This window comes from Petaurus breviceps, unplaced genomic scaffold, assembly GCF_028583685.1.
Source record: "Petaurus breviceps papuanus isolate PSGF00001 unplaced genomic scaffold, PetGlider_PUasm1.0 577, whole genome shotgun sequence".
NCBI lineage: Eukaryota > Metazoa > Chordata > Mammalia > Diprotodontia > Petauridae > Petaurus > Petaurus breviceps.
In genome coordinates this window covers 663,944-669,651 of record NW_027186389.1, presented here as the reverse complement: position 1 = coordinate 669,651, position 5,708 = coordinate 663,944, and the positions used below count along the sequence as shown (strand labels likewise).

General features: G+C 38.1%; 1 pseudogene; it reads left to right on the top strand.

Moving 5' to 3' along the window:
- Positions 1-1,055: 1,055 nt before the first annotated feature.
- LOC138173396 (retinitis pigmentosa 9 protein pseudogene) lies at positions 1,056-4,455 on the top strand (annotated as a pseudogene).
- The last annotated feature ends 1,253 nt before the right edge of the window (positions 4,456-5,708 follow it).

Genomic DNA, 5,708 nt, shown 5'->3' with positions numbered 1-5,708 from the left:
TAGAGTGCTTGAAGGTTTGCAAAATACTTCATGTTATCTCATTTTTTCCTCAAAACAACTCTACAGAGTAGGTGCTATTATGATCTCCATGTTATAGGTAAAGAAACTAAGATCCAAGGAGTTTGAGTGCTTTCCCCAGAGTTGCATAGCTAATGAGTATCTGAGGCAAGACCCCAGCTTGTGGGACAAAAACTCACTACTTGACAAAAACTGTGGGGAAAACTAGAAAACAGTATGCTGGAAACTAGGTATAGACCAATATCTTACACCATATTCCAAAAGAAGGTCAAAATGGGTACATGAGGTAGATATAATGGGTGATACCAGAAGAAAATTAGGAGAGCAAGGAACAGTTTACCTGTCAGATCTACAGAGAAGGGAAGAATTTGTGACCAAACAAGAGATAAAGAGTATTACAAGATGTAAAACGGATAATTGTGATTATATTAAATTAAAAAGGCTTTACACAAAAATCCCAACACAACCAAGATGAGAAGGAAAGTAGAAAGTTGGGAAACAATATTTATAGCAAGTATATCTGATAAAGGCCTCATTTCTTAATTATAGGGAACTGAGTCAAATTCATAAGAATACAAGTTATTCCCTGATTGATAAAGTGTCAAAGGATGTGAACAGGCAGTTTTCTGATGAAGAAATCAAAGATATCCAATATGAAAAAAATACTCTAAATCACTATTGATTAGAGAAATGCAAATTTGCAATTGAGGTACCAGCTCATACCTGATAGATGGGCTCATATGACAGAGAAAAATGATAAATGTTGGAGGGAATGTGGGAAAATTGGGACACTGATGTATTGTTGATGGAATTGTGAACCAATCCATTCATTTTGGAGAGTAATTTGGAACTATGCCCCAAAAGCAATGAAACTGTGCATAACCTTTGACCCAGAAATACCAGTGTTATGTCTATATGTCAAAGAGATAAAAAGCAGGGGGGAAGGGAAGGACCTATTTGTAAAAAGAAAATATTTGTATAATATTTTTCATGGTGGTAAAAAATTGGAAATTGAGGGGATACTTATAAATTGGGCAATGGCTGACCAAGTTGTGGTACAGGAATGCAATGGAATACTATTTTGCTATAAGAAATAATGAGCAAGTGGATTTCATAAAATCCTGGAAAGACTTACATGAACTGATGCCAAGTGAAGTGTGCAGAACCAGGAGAACATTATATACAGTAATAGATATATTGTATGATGATCAACTATGAATAACTTAGTATGCCACCATGGAGGGGGGAAGAGAGGGGGAGAAAATTTGAAACTCAAGGAATTGTGGAATTGAATTCTGTAAACTAAAAGTAAACAAACAAATTAATAAAGACAAAAAAATAAAAAAAAACCTGTGAATTATTTAGCTAGTTTCAACAATACGATGATCCAAGACAATCCAAAAGACTTATGATGAAAAATGCTATCCACATCCAGAGGAAGAGTTTATGGAGTCTGAATACAAATCAAAGCATATTCTTTTTCACTTCCTTTATTTTTTCCTTTGGTTTGTTTCTTTAACAAAATGATTAATATGGAAATATGTTTTGCATGATTGCACATATATAACCTATATCAAATTACTTACTGTCTAAGGGAGGGAGAAAACTTGGAGCTCAAAAACATTTTTAAATGAATGTTAAAAATTGTCTTTACATGTAATTGGGAAAAACAAAATACTATATATGTGTATATATACATATACACATATACATACACATATGCATGTATGAATTTTATTAATTAAAAAATTTAAGGTGTCCCTCTTCTCCAGAGAGAGAAGGTATGGAAGATGGGACAAGAGTATCTCAGGTCAAACCTCGACTCTACTGTGTTCCGCCTGTGTGGCTTTGGGCATATCTTTTCACTTCATCAGTCCTTTAAAATTATGGGGTTGGGCCAGAAAATCTCTGAGTTCCTTTTTGGCTCAACATCTCAAACGTTCTCTTGGTCCCCTTAAAAAAGATGCCAATGGTCTCAAGAAGACACTTTTGTGCCACTCATTAACTGGCCATCACAGCAAATTCACCATTGCATCAGACCATAAAGATCCTAAGAACCTGGAGCCAAGACCCCATCTCCCCTATAGGAGCTGACTGCACCTGTAGTTGAGGGGGATTTTACTACCCTTCCTCAGGCCTCCCCAAGCATTTTCTTTTTAACGTTCACTTACCCTTTTAGCTTATTCAACATTGACCTCTTCTCTTTTCTTCACTGTGAAGCTTTTTGAAAGAAACAGTCCATGTTTGATGTCTCCACATCTCCAACACCAACTCCCTAAAACCCCTATCATCAGAGATCTTTTATTCAATCACTATTCAGAGGCATCCTGGCATAGGAGGAAGTGTACTAGACATGGAGTCAAGGTACTTGAGTGATTGTCTCTCCTCAGATACTCATTAGCTATGCAACTCTGGGCACCTGAGTCTTTGGGTTTATCAAAGGATAGATTGCCATGGTCATTTACAACTGTGTCCTGTGTACCTAATCTCTTTCACTAATCCACCATTCTATTTCTTTTTTCTTTTTGCTTTTTTTGGAGGGCAATTGGGGTTAAGTGACTTGCCCAAGGTCACATGGCTAGTTTTTGTGTTAAGAGTCTGAGGCCAGATTTGAACTCAGGTCCTCCTGACTCCAGGGCCAGTGCTCTATTCACTGTGCCACATAGCTGCCCCCACCATTCAATTTCTTAGCCAATACCAGATAGGTTAGATAATTACTATTTTATAATATAGTTTGAGATCTGGTATGGCTAGGTCACCTTCTTCACACTTTTTCCCTTTAATTCCATTGATATCCTTTACCTTTTGTTTTTCCAGATGAATTTTGTTGCTATTTTTTCTAGCTCTATAAATGATTTTTTGGGGTAGTTTGATTGGTATGGCATTGAATAAGTAAATTAATTTTGGTAGAATTGTCATTTTTGTTATATTGGCTCAGCCTCTCCCTGAGCAACTGATTATTTTTTCCAGTTGATCAGATCTGACTTTATTTATGTGAAGAATTTTTTTGTAATTGTATTAAATATTCCCAAATATTTTATATTGTCTACAGTTATTTGAAATAGAATTTCTTTTTCTATCTCTTGCTGCTGGGTTTTGTTGGTTATACACAGAAATGCTGATGATTTACATGGATTTATTTTGTATATATATTTTATCTGATTTGCTGTAGTACAGCCTGCTTGTGTGGATACTGCCTGTCCTGGACTATGCCCCCCTTTTACCTGAGTGAGACAAATATTTCCTACCAATCTTCTAAATTGTCTTGGGCTGGAAAATTGTTTCACCTTATCTTTTTGTTGGTTCTCCTATTCTAGAATTCATTTTAAGGCATAATTTTATAGTTGTTTGGAGGTGAACTTGGGAGAATTTAGTCAATATCCAGACTTATTCTATCACCTTGGATCCCAGAAATCTCAATTATTTGGGAGAGGGAGACTTTTATGATGGCCTTTATTTTGTCCTGCTTTCCCAGGATTGCAGGTATTTCAGTCACTTAGAATCTCCACCTCATTTTAATAATCTGTGGTGGGGGCATAAAAAATACCCAACAAAAAACCAGCCACCAAAGAGAAAATTATGGTCAAAGTCCAATTTACTCCTATTACAAATTCCCCCAAATCTAACAAATTCACAATCAAAAGCATCATGCCTTACTCCTTAATTTCTTGTGTATATCCTGGTTCATAAATTGCTGGAGCAGTAGTGGTGCTGGTGGGATGCTCAGCAGCTATAGCACTTTGAGTCCTGTAAGCCAGAAGACCGTAGACCAGATGTACCGGCCAATGACCATGCCAGAGAATTTCTGGCTCATGCTCCAGCTGAAGGATGCTGGATGCCCCTGGGGAAAGAAGTCAAGGTTATGTGATGCTGGCTCTGTAAATGGCATGGACATAGAACAGGGGACAAAGAGTTCCCATTCTTTATCAAAGACAATCAGAAATGAGAACAATCCAGAGCAGCACGTGAAGACCCCATGCATGACATTACAAGGGAGAATAAGCATCATGAAAAAGATGGGAGGCTATAACAGCTAAAGAAGCCACTAGAGGATTCCACCTCAGAGGAAGATGGCACGACTTCCAGTTCCTCAGAATGTAAGGAGAAGCAGAAGAGGAAGAAGAAGGAGAAGAAGAAGGAGAAGAAGAAGAAGAAGGAGGAGAAGAAGAAGAAGGAGAAGAAGAAGAAGGAGGAGGAGAAGAAGAGGAAGAAGAAGGAGAAATATAAGAAAAGGAAAAAGGAGAAAAAAAGCAAAACAGCACAAATCTAAGTCAAATGAGAGTTTAGACTCTGACTAAAAAGTAATTTTTCTTTTAATCCACCTCATAACTCCAGAATCATAGCTGAATGCCATAGGTACTAAAGGAGAAGTAGCCACAAAAGGGCCTCATTTGACAGAAAAAGCAACCAACAAATGTGTCGTTAGCATCACTTCTGTGGCATTTTGCTCTTGCTATCAACAGTGATGAATTCAACATGATGTTGACTTGCTTATATGCCCTACTGTGGGATTCTCATTGTCATCTTCCTTGCTTACTGTAGTTTGGGATAAATCTTTTGAAGAGAATCAAGCATAAGATATGAAGACATTCTAGGCATTTTCAAAAGAGATTCCCCCATGAAAACAGAGGGTTGGTGGGACTGTAGGCTGACTTACTTGAAAATTCTAGATCTTTAGCAGTTGCAAGTGAATGCTATCAGGTGTTGAATAACAAAACTCAGTTATCTCAGAAAAAAAGAGTGTGGATGCATAGGGAACTCTTGAGCCAACTTAGACTTTGAAAAGCTATATTCAGATGATGGGAGGAAGGACAAGGACAAATAACAGAATGAATGTACAAGTATGCTTTGAGGTGCACTGAAGCCAATCAAGAGCTGAGATTAATGAGTCAACTTCAGGACAACAGAAAGTGCTTTTCAAGGCTAGCTTATGGAAAAGAGGAAAACCAGGGAGGCAATGAGACCACAGCTTGGGATGGATAAGATGATAACTGACAATAGGGAGAAGGCAGAGCTGCTCAATTCTTCTTTTGTTCTTGTGTTCTCTGCCAAGGAGAGTGACCTTTGCACTGGAAAGGCTAGAAGAAAAATGGTACACAGAGATACTCCCCAATGTAATTAAGGAGGTAGAGAGTGCTCAGCAGCTATGGAGGAGGTCATTTCAGCTGACTCAGATGAATTCTGACCTCAGGGTACTACAGGAACTGGTAGATGGGATTGAAGAGTCCATATCCATAACATTTGAAGGACATCCATTCAATAAGGACTTGCTCAGCACCTCGTATGTACTAAACTCTGCTAATGTTGGAGATGCAGGTGCAAAGACTGACGCAATCCCTACTCATGTGGAGTTTCCATTGTAATGGGGGAGACCAGAAGCACATGTGAAAATGCACGCAGCCTCAATATGAAGCAAATGTAATAGGCAGTTAAGTGCAAGGTAGTTTGGGAGGGAGGGAAGGAGCAGCTTGTTGAGATCAAACAGCCTGGGTCTTTTGTAGGCCAGTAACTTTACTACAGGTAATGACTTAAAACAAAATCATCACTTGGGAAAAGAATCAAGTTTTTAAACCTCAGCTACTTTTCAAACAAGCCTAGAAATGTCAAATGGAAGCAAGAAACAAGACAGATTGGACACATAAACATTCAGCCTCTTGGAGGAAGAGACACAGGGGGAGAGAGTTACCATC